At 38.2% G+C, this 17,137-nt stretch overlaps 42 non-coding genes across 42 annotated transcripts; all 42 read right to left on the bottom strand.

Annotated features, from left to right (window-relative positions):
* Positions 1-3,242: 3,242 nt before the first annotated feature.
* On the bottom strand, positions 3,243-3,314 carry Trnag-ucc (transfer RNA glycine (anticodon UCC)). Its single transcript has one exon. It is a non-coding gene; the product is annotated as a tRNA-Gly (tRNA).
* A 67-nt stretch (positions 3,315-3,381) lies between these two features.
* On the bottom strand, positions 3,382-3,453 carry Trnag-ucc (transfer RNA glycine (anticodon UCC)). The gene has a single exon. It is a non-coding gene; the product is annotated as a tRNA-Gly (tRNA).
* Positions 3,454-3,797: 344 nt separating this feature from the next.
* Trnag-ucc (transfer RNA glycine (anticodon UCC)) lies at positions 3,798-3,869 on the bottom strand. Its single transcript has one exon. It is a non-coding gene; the product is annotated as a tRNA-Gly (tRNA).
* A 343-nt stretch (positions 3,870-4,212) lies between these two features.
* Positions 4,213-4,284, bottom strand: Trnag-ucc (transfer RNA glycine (anticodon UCC)). The gene has a single exon. It is a non-coding gene; the product is annotated as a tRNA-Gly (tRNA).
* Positions 4,285-5,583: 1,299 nt separating this feature from the next.
* On the bottom strand, positions 5,584-5,655 carry Trnag-ucc (transfer RNA glycine (anticodon UCC)). The gene has a single exon. It is a non-coding gene; the product is annotated as a tRNA-Gly (tRNA).
* Positions 5,656-5,860: 205 nt separating this feature from the next.
* Trnag-ucc (transfer RNA glycine (anticodon UCC)) lies at positions 5,861-5,932 on the bottom strand. Its single transcript has one exon. It is a non-coding gene; the product is annotated as a tRNA-Gly (tRNA).
* Positions 5,933-5,998: 66 nt separating this feature from the next.
* Positions 5,999-6,070, bottom strand: Trnag-ucc (transfer RNA glycine (anticodon UCC)). The gene has a single exon. It is a non-coding gene; the product is annotated as a tRNA-Gly (tRNA).
* An 892-nt stretch (positions 6,071-6,962) lies between these two features.
* On the bottom strand, positions 6,963-7,034 carry Trnag-ucc (transfer RNA glycine (anticodon UCC)). Its single transcript has one exon. It is a non-coding gene; the product is annotated as a tRNA-Gly (tRNA).
* A 337-nt stretch (positions 7,035-7,371) lies between these two features.
* Positions 7,372-7,443, bottom strand: Trnag-ucc (transfer RNA glycine (anticodon UCC)). Its single transcript has one exon. It is a non-coding gene; the product is annotated as a tRNA-Gly (tRNA).
* A 610-nt stretch (positions 7,444-8,053) lies between these two features.
* On the bottom strand, positions 8,054-8,125 carry Trnag-ucc (transfer RNA glycine (anticodon UCC)). The gene has a single exon. It is a non-coding gene; the product is annotated as a tRNA-Gly (tRNA).
* Positions 8,126-8,191: 66 nt separating this feature from the next.
* On the bottom strand, positions 8,192-8,263 carry Trnag-ucc (transfer RNA glycine (anticodon UCC)). Its single transcript has one exon. It is a non-coding gene; the product is annotated as a tRNA-Gly (tRNA).
* Positions 8,264-8,329: 66 nt separating this feature from the next.
* Trnag-ucc (transfer RNA glycine (anticodon UCC)) lies at positions 8,330-8,401 on the bottom strand. Its single transcript has one exon. It is a non-coding gene; the product is annotated as a tRNA-Gly (tRNA).
* Positions 8,402-8,467: 66 nt separating this feature from the next.
* Trnag-ucc (transfer RNA glycine (anticodon UCC)) lies at positions 8,468-8,539 on the bottom strand. The gene has a single exon. It is a non-coding gene; the product is annotated as a tRNA-Gly (tRNA).
* A 66-nt stretch (positions 8,540-8,605) lies between these two features.
* On the bottom strand, positions 8,606-8,677 carry Trnag-ucc (transfer RNA glycine (anticodon UCC)). Its single transcript has one exon. It is a non-coding gene; the product is annotated as a tRNA-Gly (tRNA).
* Positions 8,678-8,743: 66 nt separating this feature from the next.
* On the bottom strand, positions 8,744-8,815 carry Trnag-ucc (transfer RNA glycine (anticodon UCC)). Its single transcript has one exon. It is a non-coding gene; the product is annotated as a tRNA-Gly (tRNA).
* A 66-nt stretch (positions 8,816-8,881) lies between these two features.
* Positions 8,882-8,953, bottom strand: Trnag-ucc (transfer RNA glycine (anticodon UCC)). The gene has a single exon. It is a non-coding gene; the product is annotated as a tRNA-Gly (tRNA).
* A 206-nt stretch (positions 8,954-9,159) lies between these two features.
* Positions 9,160-9,231, bottom strand: Trnag-ucc (transfer RNA glycine (anticodon UCC)). The gene has a single exon. It is a non-coding gene; the product is annotated as a tRNA-Gly (tRNA).
* Positions 9,232-9,985: 754 nt separating this feature from the next.
* Positions 9,986-10,057, bottom strand: Trnag-ucc (transfer RNA glycine (anticodon UCC)). The gene has a single exon. It is a non-coding gene; the product is annotated as a tRNA-Gly (tRNA).
* Positions 10,058-10,123: 66 nt separating this feature from the next.
* On the bottom strand, positions 10,124-10,195 carry Trnag-ucc (transfer RNA glycine (anticodon UCC)). The gene has a single exon. It is a non-coding gene; the product is annotated as a tRNA-Gly (tRNA).
* A 65-nt stretch (positions 10,196-10,260) lies between these two features.
* Trnag-ucc (transfer RNA glycine (anticodon UCC)) lies at positions 10,261-10,332 on the bottom strand. The gene has a single exon. It is a non-coding gene; the product is annotated as a tRNA-Gly (tRNA).
* Positions 10,333-10,398: 66 nt separating this feature from the next.
* On the bottom strand, positions 10,399-10,470 carry Trnag-ucc (transfer RNA glycine (anticodon UCC)). The gene has a single exon. It is a non-coding gene; the product is annotated as a tRNA-Gly (tRNA).
* A 66-nt stretch (positions 10,471-10,536) lies between these two features.
* Positions 10,537-10,608, bottom strand: Trnag-ucc (transfer RNA glycine (anticodon UCC)). Its single transcript has one exon. It is a non-coding gene; the product is annotated as a tRNA-Gly (tRNA).
* A 206-nt stretch (positions 10,609-10,814) lies between these two features.
* Trnag-ucc (transfer RNA glycine (anticodon UCC)) lies at positions 10,815-10,886 on the bottom strand. Its single transcript has one exon. It is a non-coding gene; the product is annotated as a tRNA-Gly (tRNA).
* A 754-nt stretch (positions 10,887-11,640) lies between these two features.
* Trnag-ucc (transfer RNA glycine (anticodon UCC)) lies at positions 11,641-11,712 on the bottom strand. The gene has a single exon. It is a non-coding gene; the product is annotated as a tRNA-Gly (tRNA).
* A 66-nt stretch (positions 11,713-11,778) lies between these two features.
* On the bottom strand, positions 11,779-11,850 carry Trnag-ucc (transfer RNA glycine (anticodon UCC)). Its single transcript has one exon. It is a non-coding gene; the product is annotated as a tRNA-Gly (tRNA).
* Positions 11,851-12,187: 337 nt separating this feature from the next.
* Positions 12,188-12,259, bottom strand: Trnag-ucc (transfer RNA glycine (anticodon UCC)). Its single transcript has one exon. It is a non-coding gene; the product is annotated as a tRNA-Gly (tRNA).
* A 621-nt stretch (positions 12,260-12,880) lies between these two features.
* Positions 12,881-12,952, bottom strand: Trnag-ucc (transfer RNA glycine (anticodon UCC)). The gene has a single exon. It is a non-coding gene; the product is annotated as a tRNA-Gly (tRNA).
* Positions 12,953-13,018: 66 nt separating this feature from the next.
* Positions 13,019-13,090, bottom strand: Trnag-ucc (transfer RNA glycine (anticodon UCC)). Its single transcript has one exon. It is a non-coding gene; the product is annotated as a tRNA-Gly (tRNA).
* Positions 13,091-13,156: 66 nt separating this feature from the next.
* Positions 13,157-13,228, bottom strand: Trnag-ucc (transfer RNA glycine (anticodon UCC)). The gene has a single exon. It is a non-coding gene; the product is annotated as a tRNA-Gly (tRNA).
* Positions 13,229-13,294: 66 nt separating this feature from the next.
* Trnag-ucc (transfer RNA glycine (anticodon UCC)) lies at positions 13,295-13,366 on the bottom strand. The gene has a single exon. It is a non-coding gene; the product is annotated as a tRNA-Gly (tRNA).
* Positions 13,367-13,432: 66 nt separating this feature from the next.
* Trnag-ucc (transfer RNA glycine (anticodon UCC)) lies at positions 13,433-13,504 on the bottom strand. The gene has a single exon. It is a non-coding gene; the product is annotated as a tRNA-Gly (tRNA).
* A 66-nt stretch (positions 13,505-13,570) lies between these two features.
* On the bottom strand, positions 13,571-13,642 carry Trnag-ucc (transfer RNA glycine (anticodon UCC)). Its single transcript has one exon. It is a non-coding gene; the product is annotated as a tRNA-Gly (tRNA).
* A 206-nt stretch (positions 13,643-13,848) lies between these two features.
* Positions 13,849-13,920, bottom strand: Trnag-ucc (transfer RNA glycine (anticodon UCC)). The gene has a single exon. It is a non-coding gene; the product is annotated as a tRNA-Gly (tRNA).
* A 344-nt stretch (positions 13,921-14,264) lies between these two features.
* On the bottom strand, positions 14,265-14,336 carry Trnav-uac (transfer RNA valine (anticodon UAC)). Its single transcript has one exon. It is a non-coding gene; the product is annotated as a tRNA-Val (tRNA).
* A 66-nt stretch (positions 14,337-14,402) lies between these two features.
* Trnav-uac (transfer RNA valine (anticodon UAC)) lies at positions 14,403-14,474 on the bottom strand. Its single transcript has one exon. It is a non-coding gene; the product is annotated as a tRNA-Val (tRNA).
* Positions 14,475-14,540: 66 nt separating this feature from the next.
* Positions 14,541-14,612, bottom strand: Trnag-ucc (transfer RNA glycine (anticodon UCC)). Its single transcript has one exon. It is a non-coding gene; the product is annotated as a tRNA-Gly (tRNA).
* Positions 14,613-14,818: 206 nt separating this feature from the next.
* Trnag-ucc (transfer RNA glycine (anticodon UCC)) lies at positions 14,819-14,890 on the bottom strand. Its single transcript has one exon. It is a non-coding gene; the product is annotated as a tRNA-Gly (tRNA).
* Positions 14,891-15,644: 754 nt separating this feature from the next.
* On the bottom strand, positions 15,645-15,716 carry Trnag-ucc (transfer RNA glycine (anticodon UCC)). Its single transcript has one exon. It is a non-coding gene; the product is annotated as a tRNA-Gly (tRNA).
* A 66-nt stretch (positions 15,717-15,782) lies between these two features.
* On the bottom strand, positions 15,783-15,854 carry Trnag-ucc (transfer RNA glycine (anticodon UCC)). Its single transcript has one exon. It is a non-coding gene; the product is annotated as a tRNA-Gly (tRNA).
* Positions 15,855-16,337: 483 nt separating this feature from the next.
* Positions 16,338-16,409, bottom strand: Trnag-ucc (transfer RNA glycine (anticodon UCC)). The gene has a single exon. It is a non-coding gene; the product is annotated as a tRNA-Gly (tRNA).
* Positions 16,410-16,475: 66 nt separating this feature from the next.
* Positions 16,476-16,547, bottom strand: Trnag-ucc (transfer RNA glycine (anticodon UCC)). The gene has a single exon. It is a non-coding gene; the product is annotated as a tRNA-Gly (tRNA).
* A 475-nt stretch (positions 16,548-17,022) lies between these two features.
* Trnag-ucc (transfer RNA glycine (anticodon UCC)) lies at positions 17,023-17,094 on the bottom strand. The gene has a single exon. It is a non-coding gene; the product is annotated as a tRNA-Gly (tRNA).
* Between the last annotated feature and the right edge of the window lie 43 nt (positions 17,095-17,137).

The raw sequence follows: 17,137 nt of genomic DNA, 5'->3' as shown, positions 1-17,137 counted from the left end.
CTAATTAAAAAAAATAAAAATGTTCTAGTTCTATTTTAATTTGTAAAAGTCAAATAACTATGTGTTAAAAACCGAAACAAATGTAGCTATCCAAGTCTTGCTTCAATTACCTCAGTATGACTTGCCCAGTTGCGTGGGTCGGGATTTATTAAAGCTTCCATCCCCTGTGGCTGTAGATGAGGTGGAAACGTGTGCAAAGCTGACGGAGATGGCGGCGCTGATAGCGGTTTCTTATCTCAGCACACGTGGGCGAGAATACTGCAGCTTGTTCCAATGTAATCAGCAACAAACAAGAACCTACTCCATCGAATCAATGGAAAATAGAAATTTTATCAAATCAATAGAAGGCTAAAGAATAGTTATTGCAAACATTGATGTTATAAAATACTCACATTTTCTTACAATTTGGGTTATTTTTAATTACCTTATGATATGATTGTCTTTTGGGTTTTTGATTTGCATAGTTTACTTTTATTTTACTAAAAGCTTCCATCAGCATATGTTAAACAGAACCGGATATTTTTTGGAGGTTTTTACAAAAAATAAAAAACGATAAAGATATTTGAATTATAATACAAAGTTAACGATTTCACTTTTCGTTAAATGTCCTCTGTGGTGAACTCAACCCTAAGCAATTTAGATTTGATCAAACTTTTGATGAACCGATCGCCAGCAAGTTCTTATACGAGCGAGGACAATTGTTTAGTTTAAATTTGAAACGTGACGCGTACTATAGGTGCGTTGATATAATCTAAACGTCGCTACAAACCTCACGTTGTGAACTTGTGACATTTTAAGTGTTTGTTTGACATTTTGCGATATCCTGGGTGTGCCATCAGCTTCGTAATTTGTCCAGTATTAAATGTGATTAAAATAAACTCTTAAATCGAAGTCTACAAATAAAGCGATGATTCATGAGCTCCGATGCTTTTAGGAAACCGTTTCAAGTAGAACCAACAAACCTAAAACACTTAAATTGTTTCTGAAAACTCACATACCTCTCATTTCTACAGTGTTTATCCATATCACGTTTATTTTAAACAATAGCGTTTTTTAAAAAGCTTAAACAATCCAACGGGAATTAAATTTGTCATACGAGCAAAATAAACAGAACTGAAAATTTGTCAATCAATATAAAGTGATAATTACTTTCGTCAAATTAGTGGTTCATCGTTGACTAACAAGTTAGGGGTGTTGGTTAATCTAGCAATTAGAATACTTAAACCAAGGACGACCATAGCGCATTTACCCACAAGGAATTACACACTTGCAAGTTGAATATCTAGAGACAATACAATAACGGACGCAACGAAACATTTTTAAATCTGTTAGTTAAACAACGAAATCAACCGTTAAACATAAAAGTTTTATGCGCGTCGAATTTAAGTAAAATAGTCAAGGTTTTGACAATTGAAACAAAAGGTTTTCCCGCTATTAAACTAAATGTTGCAGTTTGTAAATTTGGAGGTGCAAGCTAGAAGTAGGAAATATATTCAAAATCAAGATTCTCCAAAAAAAAAAAGTGGAATATATTTCTTTACAAAAATAGTTGGAAGAAAATTTTGTTTGAGTTTTGTTGTTAAAATGCTAAACAATCTTAACTATGCATTTCTAATTTTCCTTATTCAATACAATAAAAATAAATTATAGTTTGGTTTAAACCAAGGGACGAATAGTTTCCAGGTATCATATAATCATGACCAGTGATCTTTTATCTAATCCTCCCATCAACCCTTAATCTGCTTATCTCAAACAATGATCCAGTGATAAAGAATCGGCGCACATACTCGGATACATACTTGTTGGGCTGCGTTTACCCAATGTGCAGAGTTTGTGTTCACTCATAATTAATAGAGCCATAACACAGCTTTCAAAACCACTAAATACTTCAGGAATTTAATAAATTTCCAACCCATGTAAGATAATTACCTAGAAATATACTTTAATGGATTTTGAGGGCAAAGGAGCTTTTATTGTATTTTCATTTTTTTAATTTTAATAAAAAAAAACGAAAGTACAATCGGAAACTTGTAATTGAAGGTGATTTTCAAAAGTGTTTTACATAATCTTTATAGAACCTAGCGCAAATTATTTTGGTAAACAAACCTAAACAATGCCGTAGCTGGCTTTTTTACAAATATAATGTGCGTTCGTTAAAGCATCACGAATCCGATTTAAACATTTAAACACGAAATATAAATTCAAGGCAAATCGATTAAACCTACGACTTATTCTTCTCGCACATTTCAGGCAAAAAACTTACTTTCCACTGTTAAATGCTTTAAATATTTTTTAAAACAGATTAAGATACTATTATAAAAAGTTGAAATATTTAAAAGATAGCAAGTCTGATAATGTTCAGTAAAAAATATAGAACGATTACTACTTCAAAGCGATTGCTTCTTAAATCGGCTGGTCAAGTTTGTGAACTGATCATTTGTCTTAAAATCTAAAGTTCGTTGCATTGATCTGAAGACAAAGCCAGAATAAGTTTTACACAAAATCTAGTGGAACTCGCACACAACGTTAATCCTAAATTTTATCAACAAAAACAGTCCGCGTAGCTCGAAAGGCAAAGCTAACTTCTTTCCATCTGAAGTGAAAGCACGTTATCCTTAAAATGGACACGCCAAACAACAGGAAACAAAACTGAGTTGTATGCACCAATCCAAAGAATAAATCTTTGAGTTAAAACAATCAATGACTGGAGAGCAAATCTAAACGTGGTGAAGCAAGAAACAAATCAAGCTCTGGGCTAAATCTTAAGTTTTGAAAAGTGTGACTCAAACATAAGCAATCAAGGAAACACAAATGAGCGCAAAAATAGTAGTGCTTGGAAGGAGTCGAACCTCGAAACTAGTGCTTGGAAGGCACCAATGCTAACCGTTACACCATCGACGCGACTTTTCAAACAGTTTTTTGCTAAGTTTTCAATTAATATAGTTTAATTTGAAATTAAAATTAAGAGCGTCGACCGGGAGTCGAACCCGGAACTAGTGCTTGGAAGGCACCAATGCTAACCGTTACACCATCGACGCGACTTTTCAAACAGTTTTTTGCTAAGTTTTCAATTAATATAGTTTAATTTGAAATTAAAATTAAGAGCGTCGACCGGGAGTCGAACCCGGAAATAGTGCTTGGAAGGCACCAATGCTAACCGTTACACCATCGACGCGACTGTTCAAATCTAGTTTGCAGAATATTATTTATTTAATTCAGTTAAATTTGAAATCAAAATTAAGTGCGTCGACCGGGAGTCGAACCCGGAACTAGTGCTTGGAAGGCACCAATGCTAACCGTTACACCATCGACGCGACTGTTCAAATCTAGTTTGCAGAATATTATTTATTTAATTCAGTTAAATTTGAAATCAAAATTAAGTGCGTCGACCGGGAGTCGAACCCGGAACTAGTGCTTGGAAGGCACCAATGCTAACCGTTACACCATCGACGCGACTGTTCAAAACAGTTTTTTGCTAAGGTTTCAATTAATATAGTTTAATTTGAAATTAAAATTAAGAGCGTCGACCGGGAGTCGAACCCGGAACTAGTGCTTGGAAGGCACCGATGCAAACCGTTACACCATCGACGCGACTGTTCAAATCTAGTTTCCAGAATATTATTTATTTAATTCAGTTAAATTTGAAATCAAAATTAAGTGCGTCGACCGGGAGTCGAACCCGGAAATAGTGCTTGGAAGGCACCAATGCTAACCGTTACACCATCGACGCGACTGTTCAAATCTAGTTTCCAGAATATTATTTATTTAATTCAGTTAAATTTGAAATCAAAATTAAGTGCGTCGACCGGGAGTCGAACCCGGAACTAGTGCTTGGAAGGCACCAATGCTAACCGTTACACCATCGACGCGACTGTTCAAAACAGTTTTTTGCTAAGTTTTCAATTAATATAGTTTAATTTGAAATTAAAATTAAGTGCGTCGACCGGGAGTCGAACCAGGAAATAGTGCTTGGAAGGCACCAATGCTAACCGTTACACCATCGACGCGACTGTTCAAATCTAGTTTCCAGAATATTATTTATTTAATTCAGTTAAATTTGAAATCAAAATTAAGTGCGTCGACCGGGAGTCGAACGCGGAACTAGTGCTTGGAAGGCACCAATGCTAACCGTTACACCATCGACGCGACTGTTCAAAACAGTTTTTTGCTAAGTTTTCAATTAATATAGTTTAATTGGAAATTAAAATTAAGTGCGTCGACCGGGAGTCGAACCCGGAACTAGTGCTTGGAAGGCACCAATGCTAACCGTTACACCATCGACGCGACTGTTCAAAACAGTTTTTTGCTAAGTTTTCAATTAATATAGTTTAATTTGAAATTAAAATTAAGAGCGTCGACCGGGAGTCGAACCCGGAAATAGTGCTTGGAAGGCACCAATGCTAACCGTTACACCATCGACGCGACTGTTCAAATCTAGTTTCCAGAATATTATTTATTTAATTCAGTTAAATTTGAAATCAAAATTAAGTGCGTCGACCGGGAGTCGAACCCGGAACTAGAGCTTGGAAGGCACCAATGCTAACCGTTACACCATCGACGCGACTGTTCAAAACAGTTTTTTGCTAAGTTTTCAATTAATATAGTTTAATTTGAAATTAAAAATAAATGCGTCGATCGGGAGTCGAACCCGGAACTAGTGCTTGGAAGGCACCAATGCTAACCGTTAAACCATCGACGCGTCTTTTTAAAACTAGTTTCCAGAATATTATTTATTTAATTCAGTTAAATTTGAAATCAAAATTAAGTGCGTCGACCGGCAGACGAACCCGAAATTAGTGCTTGGAAGGCACCAATGCTAACCGTTACACCATCGACGGGACTGTTCAAAAAAACAGTTTTTTGGTAATTAATATAGTTTAATATGAAATTAAAATTAAGTGCGTCGACCGGGAGTCGAACCCAGAACTAGTGCTTGGAAGGCACCAATGCTAACCGTTACACCATCGACTCGACTGTTCAAAACAGTTTTTTGCTAAGTTTTCAATTAATATAGTTTAATTTGAAATTAAAATTAAGTGCGTCGACCGGGAGTCGAACCCGGAACTAGTGCTTGGAAGGCACCAGTGCTAACCGTTATACCATCGACGCGTCTTTTTAAAACTAGTTTCCAGAATATTATTTATTTAATTCAGTTAAATTTGAAATCAAAATTAAGTGCGTCGACCGGCAGACGAACCCGAAACTAGTGCTTGGAAGGCACCAATGCTAACCGTTACACCATCGACGCGACTGTTCAAAACAGTTTTTTGCTAAGTTTTTAATTAATATAGTTTAATTTGAAATTAAAAATAAATGCGTCGATCGGGAGTCGAACCCGGAACTAGTGCTTGGAAGGCACCAGTGCTAACCGTTACACCATCGACGCGTCTTTTTAAAACTTGTTTCCAGAATATTATTTATTTAATTCAGTTAAATTTGAAATCAAAATTAAGTGCGTCGAACGGGAGACTAACCCGAAACTAGTGCTTGGAAGGCACCAATGCTAACCGTTACACCATTGACGCGACTGTTTAAAACAGTTTTTTGTTAATTAATATGGTTTAATTTGAAATTAAAATTAAGTGCGTCGACCGGGAGTCGAACCCGGAACTAGTGCTTGGAAGGCACCAATGCTAACCGTTACACCATCGACGCGACTGTTCAAAACAGTTTTTTGCTAAGTTTTCAATTAATATAGTTTAATTTGAAATTAAAATTAAGTGCGTCAACCGGGAGTCGAACCCGGAAATAGTGCTTGGAAGGCACCAATGCTAACCGTTACACCATCGACGCGACTGTTCAAATCTAGTTTCCAGAATATTATTTATTTAATTCAGTTAAATTTGAAATCAAAATTAAGTGCGTCGACCGGGAGTCGAACCCGGAACTAGTGCTTGGAAGGCACCAATGCTAACCGTTACACCATCGACGCGACTGTTCAAAACAGTTTTTTGCTAAGTTTTTAATTAATATAGTTTAATTGGAAATTAAAATTAAGTGCGTCGACCGGGAGTCGAACCCGGAACTAGTGCTTGGAAGGCACCAATGCTAACCGTTACACCATCGACGCGACTGTTCAAAACAGTTTTTTGCTAAGTTTTTAATTAATATAGTTTAATTTGAAATTAAAAATAAATGCGTCGATCGGGAGTCGAACCCGGAACTAGTGCTTGGAAGGCACCAATGCTAACCGTTAAACCATTGACGCGTCTTTTTAAAACTAGTTTCCAGAATATTATTTATTTAATTCAGTTAAATTTGAAATCAAAATTAAGTGCGTCGACCGGGAGACGAACCCGAAATTAGTGCTTGGAAGGCACCAATGCTAACCGTTACACCATCGACGCGACTGTTCAAAAAAACAGTTTTTTGGTAATTAATATAGTTTAATATGAAATTAAAATTAAGTGCGTCGACCGGGAGTCGAACCCAGAACTAGTGCTTGGAAGGCACCAATGCTAACCGTTACACCATCGACTCGACTGTTCAAAACAGTTTTTTGCTAAGTTTTCAATTAATATAGTTTAATTTGAAATTAAAATTAAGTGCGTCGACCGGGAGTCGAACCCGGAAATAGTGCTTGGAAGGCACCAATGCTAACCGTTACACCATCGACGCGACTGTTCAAATCTAGTTTCCAGAATATTATTTATTTAATTCAGTTAAATTTGAAATCAAAAGTTAAGTGCGTCGACCGGGAGTCGAACCCGGAAATAGTGCTTGGAAGGCACCAATGCTAACCGTTACACCATCGACGCGACTGTTCAAAACAGTTTTTTGCTAAGTTTTTAATTAATATAGTTTAATTGGAAATTAAAATTAAGTGCGTCGACCGGGAGTCGAACCCGGAACTAGTGCTTGGAAGGCACCAATGCTAACCGATACACCATCGACGCGACTGTTCAAAACAGTTTTTTGCTAAGTTTTTAATTAATATAGTTTAATTGGAAATTAAAATTAAGTGCGTCGACCGGGAGTCGAACCCGGAACTAGTGCTTGGAAGGCACCAATGCTAACCGTTACACCATCGACGCGACTGTTCAAAACAGTTTTTTGCTAATTTTTAATTAATATAGTTTAATTTGAAATTAAAAATAAATGCGTCGATCGGGAGTCGAACCCGGAACTAGTGCTTGGAAGGCACCAATGCTAACCGTTAAACCATCGACGCGTCTTTTTAAAACTAGTTTCCAGAATATTATTTATTTAATTCAGTTAAATTTGAAATCAAAATTAAGTGCGTCGACCGGGAGACGAACCCGAAACTATTGCTTGGAAGGCACCAATGCTAACCGTTACACCATCGACGCGACTGTTCAGAAAAACAGTTTTTTGGTAATTAATATAGTTTAATATGAAATTAAAACTAAGTGCGTCGACCGGGAGTCGAACCCGGAACTAGTGCTTGGAAGGCACCAATGCTAACCGTTACACCATCGACGCGACTGTTCAAAACAGTTTTTTGCTAAGTTTTCAATTAATATAGTTTAATTTGAAATTAAAATTAAGTGCGTCGACCGGGAGTCGAACCCGGAAATAGTGCTTGGAAGGCACCAATGCTAACTGTTACACCATCGACGCGACTGTTCAAATCTAGTTTCCAGAATATTATTTATTTAATTCAGTTAAATTTGAAATCAAAAGTTAAGTGCGTCGACCCCGGAAATAGTGCTTGGAAGGCACCAATGCTAACCGTTACACCATCGACGCGACTGTTCAAATCTCGTTTCCAGAATATTATTTATTTAATTCAGTTAAATTTGAAATCAAAATTAAGTACATCGACCGGGAGTCGAACCCGGAACTAGTGCTTGGAAGGCACCAATGCTAACCGTTACACCATCGACGCGACTGTTCAAAACAGTTTTTTGCTAAGTTTTCAATTAATATAGTTTAATTTGAAATTAAAATTAAGTGCGTCGACCGGGAGTCGAACCCGGAAATAGTGCTTGGAAGGCACCAATGCTAACCGTTACACCATCGACGCGACTGTTCAGAACAGTTTTTTGCTAAGTTTTCAATTAATATAGTTTAATTTGAAATTAAAATTAAGTGCGTCGACCGGGAGTCGAACCCGGAACTAGTGCTTGGAAGGCACCAATGCTAACCGTTACACCATCGACGCGACTGTTCAAAACAGTTTTTTGCTAAGTTTTCAATTAATATAGTTTAATTTGAAATTAAAATTAAGTGCGTCGACCGGGAGTCGAACCCGGAACTAGTGCTTGGAAGGCACCAATGCTAACCGTTACACCATCGACGCGACTGTTCAAAACAGTTTTTTGCTAAGTTTTCAATTAATATAGTTTAATTTGAAATTAAAATTAAGTGCGTCGACCGGGAGTCGAACCCGGAACTAGTGCTTGGAAGGCACCAATGCTAACCGTTACACCATCGACGCGACTGTTCAAAACAGTTTTTTGCTAAGTTTTCAATTAATATAGTTTAATTTGAAATTAAAATTAAGTGCGTCGACCGGGAGTCGAACCCGGAACTAGTGCTTGGAAGGCACCAATGCTAACCGTTACACCATCGACGCGACTGTTCAGAACAGTTTTTTGCTAAGTTTTCAATTAATATAGTTTAATTTGAAATTAAAATTAAGTGCGTCGACCGGGAGTCGAACCCGGAACTAGTGCTTGGAAGGCACCAATGCTAACCGTTACACCATCGACGCGACTGTTCAGAACAGTTTTTTGCTAAGTTTTTAATTAATATAGTTTAATTGGAAATTAAAATTAAGTGCGTCGACCGGGAGTCGAACCCGGAACTAGTGCTTGGAAGGCACCAATGCTAACCGTTACACCATCGACGCGACTGTTCAGAACAGTTTTTTGCTAAGTTTTTAATTAATATAGTTTAATTGGAAATTAAAATTAAGTGCGTCGACCGGGAGTCGAACCCGGAACTAGTGCTTGGAAGGCACCAATGCTAACCGTTACACCATCGACGCGACTGTTCTGAACAGTTTTTTGCTGAGTTTTTAATTAATATAGTTTAATTGGAAATTAACATTAAGTGAGTCGACCAGGAGTCGAACCCGGAACTAGTGCTTGGAAGGCACCAGTGCTAACCGTTACACCATCGACGCGTCTTTTTAAAACTAGTTTCCAGAAGATTATTTATTTAATTCAGTTAAATTTGAAATCAAAATTTAAGTGCGTCGACCGGGAGTCGAACCCGGAACTAGTGCTTGGAAGGCACCAATGCTAACCGTTACACCATCGACGCGACTGTTCAAAACAGTTTTTTGCTAAGTTTTTAATTAATATAGTTTAATTTGAAATTAAAAATAAATGCGTCGATCGGGAGTCGAACCCGGAACTAGTGCTTGGAAGGCACCAATGCTAATCGTTAAACCATTGACGCGTCTTTTTAAAACTAGTTTCCAGAATATTATTTATTTAATTCAGTTAAATTTGAAATCAAAATTAAGTGCGTCGACCGGGAGACGAACCCGAAATTAGTGCTTGGAAGGCACCAATGCTAACCGTTACACCATCGACGCGACTGTTCAAAAAAACAGTTTTTTGGTAATTAATATAGTTTAATATGAAATTAAAATTAAGTGCGTCGACCGGGAGTCGAACCCAGAACTAGTGCTTGGAAGGCACCAATGCTAACCGTTACACCATCGACTCGACTGTTCAAAACAGTTTTTTGCTAAGTTTTCAATTAATATAGTTTAATTTGAAATTAAAATTAAGTGCGTCGACCGGGAGTCGAACCCGGAAATAGTGCTTGGAAGGCACCAATGCTAACCGTTACACCATCGACGCGACTGTTCAAATCTAGTTTCCAGAATATTATTTATTTAATTCAGTTAAATTTGAAATCAAAAGTTAAGTGCGTCGACCGGGAGTCGAACCCGGAAATAGTGCTTGGAAGGCACCAATGCTAACCGTTACACCATCGACGCGACTGTTCAAAACAGTTTTTTGCTAAGTTTTTAATTAATATAGTTTAATTGGAAATTAAAATTAAGTGCGTCGACCGGGAGTCGAACCCGGAACTAGTGCTTGGAAGGCACCAATGCTAACCGTTACACCATCGACGCGACTGTTCAAAACAGTTTTTTGCTAAGTTTTTAATTAATATAGTTTAATTGGAAATTAAAATTAAGTGCGTCGACCGGGAGTCGAACCCGGAACTAGTGCTTGGAAGGCACCAATGCTAACCGTTACACCATCGACGCGACTGTTCAAAACAGTTTTTTGCTAATTTTTAATTAATATAGTTTAATTTGAAATTAAAATTAAGTGCGTCGACCGGGAGTCGAACCCGGAACTAGTGCTTGGAAGGCACCAATGCTAACCGTTACACCATCGACGCGACTGTTCAGAACAGTTTTTTGCTAAGTTTTTAATTAATATAGTTTAATTGGAAATTAAAATTAAGTGCGTCGACCGGGAGTCGAACCCGGAACTAGTGCTTGGAAGGCACCAATGCTAACCGTTACACCATCGACGCGACTGTTCAGAACAGTTTTTTGCTAAGTTTTTAATTAATATAGTTTAATTGGAAATTAAAATTAAGTGCGTCGACCGGGAGTCGAACCCGGAACTAGTGCTTGGAAGGCACCAATGCTAACCGTTACACCATCGACGCGACTGTTCTGAACAGTTTTTTGCTGAGTTTTTAATTAATATAGTTTAATTGGAAATTAACATTAAGTGAGTCGACCAGGAGTCGAACCCGGAACTAGTGCTTGGAAGGCACCAGTGCTAACCGTTACACCATCGACGCGTCTTTTTAAAACTAGTTTCCAGAAGATTATTTATTTAATTCAGTTAAATTTGAAATCAAAATTTAAGTGCGTCGACCGGGAGTCGAACCCGGAACTAGTGCTTGGAAGGCACCAATGCTAACCGTTACACCATCGACGCGACTGTTCAAAACAGTTTTTTGCTAAGTTTTTAATTAATATAGTTTAATTTGAAATTAAAAATAAATGCGTCGATCGGGAGTCGAACCCGGAACTAGTGCTTGGAAGGCACCAATGCTAATCGTTAAACCATTGACGCGTCTTTTTAAAACTAGTTTCCAGAATATTATTTATTTAATTCAGTTAAATTTGAAATCAAAATTAAGTGCGTCGACCGGGAGACGAACCCGAAATTAGTGCTTGGAAGGCACCAATGCTAACCGTTACACCATCGACGCGACTGTTCAAAAAAACAGTTTTTTGGTAATTAATATAGTTTAATATGAAATTAAAATTAAGTGCGTCGACCGGGAGTCGAACCCAGAACTAGTGCTTGGAAGGCACCAATGCTAACCGTTACACCATCGACTCGACTGTTCAAAACAGTTTTTTGCTAAGTTTTCAATTAATATAGTTTAATTTGAAATTAAAATTAAGTGCGTCGACCGGGAGTCGAACCCGGAAATAGTGCTTGGAAGGCACCAATGCTAACCGTTACACCATCGACGCGACTGTTCAAATCTAGTTTCCAGAATATTATATATTTAATTCAGTTAAATTTGAAATCAAAAGTTAAGTGCGTCGACCGGGAGTCGAACCCGGAAATAGTGCTTGGAAGGCACCAATGCTAACCGTTACACCATCGACGCGACTGTTCAAAACAGTTTTTTGCTAAGTTTTTAATTAATATAGTTTAATTGGAAATTAAAATTAAGTGCGTCGACCGGGAGTCGAACCCGGAACTAGTGCTTGGAAGGCACCAATGCTAACCGTTACACCATCGACGCGACTGTTCAAAACAGTTTTTTGCTAAGTTTTTAATTAATATAGTTTAATTGGAAATTAAAATTAAGTGCGTCGACCGGGAGTCGAACCCGGAACTAGTGCTTGGAAGGCACCAATGCTAACCGTTACACCATCGACGCGACTGTTCAAAACAGTTTTTTGCTAATTTTTAATTAATATAGTTTAATTTGAAATTAAAAATAAATGCGTCGATCGGGAGTCGAACCCGGAACTAGTGCTTGGAAGGCACCAATGCTAACCGTTAAACCATCGACGCGTCTTTTTAAAACTAGTTTCCAGAATTTTATTTATTTAATTCAGTTAAATTTGAAATCAAAATTAAGTGCGTCGACCGGGAGACGAACCCGAAACTATTGCTTGGAAGGCACCAATGCTAACCGTTACACCATCGACGCGACTGTTCAAAAAAACAGTTTTTTGGTAATTAATATAGTTTAATATGAAATTAAAACTAAGTGCGTCGACCGGGAGTCGAACCCGGAACTAGTGCTTGGAAGGCACCAATGCTAACCGTTACACCATCGACGCGACTGTTCAAAACAGTTTTTTGCTAAGTTTTCAATTAATATAGTTTAATTTGAAATTAAAATTAAGTGCGTCGACCGGGAGTCGAACCCGGAAATAGTGCTTGGAAGGCACCAATGCTAACTGTTACACCATCGACGCGACTGTTCAAATCTAGTTTCCAGAATATTATTTATTTAATTCAGTTAAATTTGAAATCAAAAGTTAAGTGCGTCGACCGGGAGTCGAACCCGGAAATAGTGCTTGGAAGGCACCAATGCTAACCGTTACACCATCGACGCGACTGTTCAAATCTCGTTTCCAGAATATTATTTATTTAATTCAGTTAAATTTGAAATCAAAATTAAGTACGTCGACCGGGAGTCGAACCCGGAACTAGTGCTTGGAAGGCACCAATGCTAACCGTTACACCATCGACGCGACTGTTCAAAACAGTTTTTTGCTAAGTTTTCAATTAATATAGTTTAATTTGAAATGAAAATTAAGTGCGTCGACCGGGAGTCGAACCCGGAAATAGTGCTTGGAAGGCACCAATGCTAACCGTTACACCATCGACGCGACTGTTCAGAACAGTTTTTTGCTAAGTTTTCAATTAATATAGTTTAATTTGAAATTAAAATTAAGTGCGTCGACCGGGAGTCGAACCCGGAACTAGTGCTTGGAAGGCACCAATGCTAACCGTTACACCATCGACGCGACTGTTCAAAACAGTTTTTTGCTAAGTTTTCAATTAATATAGTTTAATTTGAAATTAAAATTAAGTGCGTCGACCGGGAGTCGAACCCGGAACTAGTGCTTGGAAGGCACCAATGCTAACCGTTACACCATCGACGCGACTGTTCAAAACAGTTTTTTGCTAAGTTTTCAATTAATATAGTTTAATTTGAAATTAAAATTAAGTGCGTCGACCGGGAGTCGAACCCGGAACTAGTGCTTGGAAGGCACCAATGCTAACCGTTACACCATCGACGCGACTGTTCAGAACAGTTTTTTGCTAAGTTTTCAATTAATATAGTTTAATTTGAAATTAAAATTAAGTGCGTCGACCGGGAGTCGAACCCGGAACTAGTGCTTGGAAGGCACCAATGCTAACCGTTACACCATCGACGCGACTGTTCAGAACAGTTTTTTGCTAAGTTTTTAATTAATATAGTTTAATTGGAAATTAAAATTAAGTGCGTCGACCGGGAGTCGAACCCGGAACTAGTGCTTGGAAGGCACCAATGCTAACCGTTACACCATCGACGCGACTGTTCAGAACAGTTTTTTGCTAAGTTTTTAATTAATATAGTTTAATTGGAAATTAAAATTAAGTGCGTCGACCGGGAGTCGAACCCGGAACTAGTGCTTGGAAGGCACCAATGCTAACCGTTACACCATCGACGCGACTGTTCTGAACAGTTTTTTGCTAAGTTTTTAATTAATATAGTTTAATTGGAAATTAAAATTAAGTGAGTCGACCAGGAGTCGAACCCGGAACTAGTGCTTGGAAGGCACCAGTGCTAACCGTTACACCATCGACGCGTCTTTTTAAAACTAGTTTCCAGAATATTATTTATTTAATTCAGTTAAATTTGAAATCAAAAGTTAAGTGCGTCGACCGGGAGTCGAACCCGGAACTAGTGCTTGGAAGGCACCAATGCTAACCGTTACACCATCGACGCGACTGTTCTGAACAGTTTTTTGCTAAGTTTTTAATTAATATAGTTTAATTGGAAATTAAAATTAAGTGCGTCGACCAGGAGTCGAACCCGGAACTAGTGCTTGGAGGGCACCAGTGCTAACCGTTACACCATCGACGCGTCTTTTTAAAACTAGTTTCCAGAATATTATTTATTTAATTCAGTTAAATTTGAAATCAAAAGTTAAGTGCGTCGACCGGGAGTCGAACCCGGAACTAGTGCTTGGAAGGCACCAATGCTAACCGTTACACCATCGACGAGACTGTTCAAAACAGTTTTTTGCTAAGTTTTTAATTAATATAGTTTAATTTGAAATTAAAAATAAATGCGTCGATCGGGAGTCGAACCCGGAACTAGTGCTTGTAAGGCACCAGTGCTAACCGTTACACCATCGACGCGACTGTTCAGAACAGTTTTTTGCTAAGTTTTCAATTAATATAGTTTAATTTGAAATTAAAAATAAATGCGTCGATCGGGAGTCGAACCCGGAACTAGTGCTTGTAAGGCACCAATGCTAACCGTTACACCATCGACGCGACTGTTCAGAACAGTTTTTTGCTAAGTTTTTAATTAATATAGTTTAATTGGAAATTAAAATTAAGTGCGTCGACCGGGAGTCGAACCCGGAACTAGTGCTTGGAAGGCACCAATGCTAACCGTTACACCATCGACGCGACTGTTCTGAACAGTTTTTTGCTAAGTTTTTAATTAATATAGTTTAATTGGAAATTAAAATTAAGTGAGTCGACCAGGAGTCGAACCCGGAACTAGTGCTTGGAAGGCACCAGTGCTAACCGTTACACCATCGACGCGTCTTTTTAAAACTAGTTTCCAGAATATTATTTATTTAATTCAGTTAAATTTGAAATCAAAATTTAAGTGCGTCGACCGGGAGTCGAACCCGGAACTAGTGCTTGGAAGGCACCAATGCTAACCGTTACACCATCGACGCGACTGTTCAAAACAGTTTTTTGCTAAGTTTTTAATTAATATAGTTTAATTTGAAATTAAAAATAAATGCGTCGATCGGGAGTCGAACCCGGAACTAGTGCTTGGAAGGCACCAATGCTAACCGTTAAACCATTGACGCGTCTTTTTAAAACTAGTTTCCAGAATATTATTTATTTAATTCAGTTAAATTTGAAATCAAAATTAAGTGCGTCGACCGGGAGACGAACCCGAAATTAGTGCTTGGAAGGCACCAATGCTAACCGTTACACCATCGACGCGACTGTTCAAAAAAACAGTTTTTTGGTAATTAATATAGTTTAATATGAAATTAAAATTAAGTGCGTCGACCGGGAGTCGAACCCAGAACTAGTGCTTGGAAGGCACCAATGCTAACCGTTACACCATCGACTCGACTGTTCAAAACAGTTTTTTGCTAAGTTTTCAATTAATATAGTTTAATTTGAAATTAAAATTAAGTGCGTCGACCGGGAGTCGAACCCGGAAATAGTGCTTGGAAGGCACCAATGCTAACCGTTACACCATCGACGCGACTGTTCAAATCTAGTTTCCAGAATATTATTTATTTAATTCAGTTAAATTTGAAATCAAAAGTTAAGTGCGTCGACCGGGAGTCGAACCCGGAAATAGTGCTTGGAAGGCACCAATGCTAACCGTTACACCATCGACGCGACTGTTCAAAACAGTTTTTTGCTAAGTTTTTAATTAATATAGTTTAATTGGAAATTAAAATTAAGTGCGTCGACCGGGAGTCGAACCCGGAACTAGTGCTTGGAAGGCACCAATGCTAACCGTTACACCATCGACGCGACTGTTCAAAACAGTTTTTTGCTAAGTTTTTAATTAATATAGTTTAATTGGAAATTAAAATTAAGTGCGTCGACCGGGAGTCGAACCCGGAACTAGTGCTTGGAAGGCACCAATGCTAACCGTTACACCATCGACGCGACTTTTCAAATCTAGTTTCCAGAATATTATTTATTTAATTCAGTTAAATTTGAAATCAAAAGTTAAGTGCGTCGACCGGGAGTCGAACCCGGAAATAGTGCTTGGAAGGCACCAATGCTAACCGTTACACCATCGACGCGACTGTTCAAATCTCGTTTCCAGAATATTATTTATTTAATTCAGTTAAATTTGAAATCAAAATTAAGTACGTCGACCGGGAGTCGAACCCGGAACTAGTGCTTGGAAGGCACCAATGCTAACCGTTACACCATCGACGCGACTGTTCAAAACAGTTTTTTGCTAAGTTTTCAATTAATATAGTTTAATTTGAAATTAAAATTAAGTTCGTCGACCGGGAGTCGAACCCGGAAATAGTGCTTGGAAGGCACCAATGCTAACCGTTACACCATCGACGCGACTGTTCAGAACAGTTTTTTGCTAAGTTTTCAATTAATATAGTTTAATTTGAAATTAAAATTAAGTGCGTCGACCGGGAGTCGAACCCGGAACTAGTGCTTGGAAGGCACCAATGCTAACCGTTACACCATCGACGCGACTGTTCAAAACAGTTTTTTGCTAAGTTTTCAATTAATATAGTTTAATTTGAAATTAAAATTAAGTGCGTCGACCGGGAGTCGAACCCGGAACTAGTGCTTGGAAGGCACCAATGCTAACCGTTACACCATCGACGCGACTGTTCAAAACAGTTTTTTGCTACGTTTTCAATTAATATAGTTTAATTTGAAATTAAAATTAAGTGCGTCGACCGGGAGTCGAACCCGGAACTAGTGCTTGGAAGGCACCAATGCTAACCGTTACACCATCGACGGGACTGTTCAAAACAGTTTTTTGCTAATTTTTAATTAATATAGTTTAATTTGAAATTAAAAATAAATGCGTCGATCGGGAGTCGAACCCGGAACTAGTGCTTGGAAGGCACCAATGCTAACCGTTAAACCATCGACGCGTCTTTTTAAAACTAGTTTCCAGAATATTATTTATTTAATTCGGTTAAATTTGAAATCAAAATTAAGTGCGTCGACCGGGAGACGAACCCGAAACTATTGCTTGGAAGGCACCAATGCTAACCGTTACACCATCGACGCGACTGTTCAAAAAAACAGTTTTTCGGTAATTAATATAGTTTAATATGAAATTAAAACTAAGTGCGTCGACCGGGAGTCGAACCCGGAACTAGTGCTTGGAAGGCACCAATGCTAACCGTTACACCATCGACGCGACTGTTCAAAACAGTTTTTTGCTAAGTTTTCAATTAATATAG

Source organism: Ascidiella aspersa, chromosome 3 (genome assembly GCF_963924565.1).
Source record: "Ascidiella aspersa chromosome 3, kaAscAspe10.2, whole genome shotgun sequence".
Taxonomy (NCBI): Eukaryota; Metazoa; Chordata; class Ascidiacea; order Phlebobranchia; family Ascidiidae; genus Ascidiella; species Ascidiella aspersa.
The sequence above is the reverse complement of the archived record's forward strand: the minus strand, read 5'-3'. Positions and strand labels throughout refer to the sequence as shown.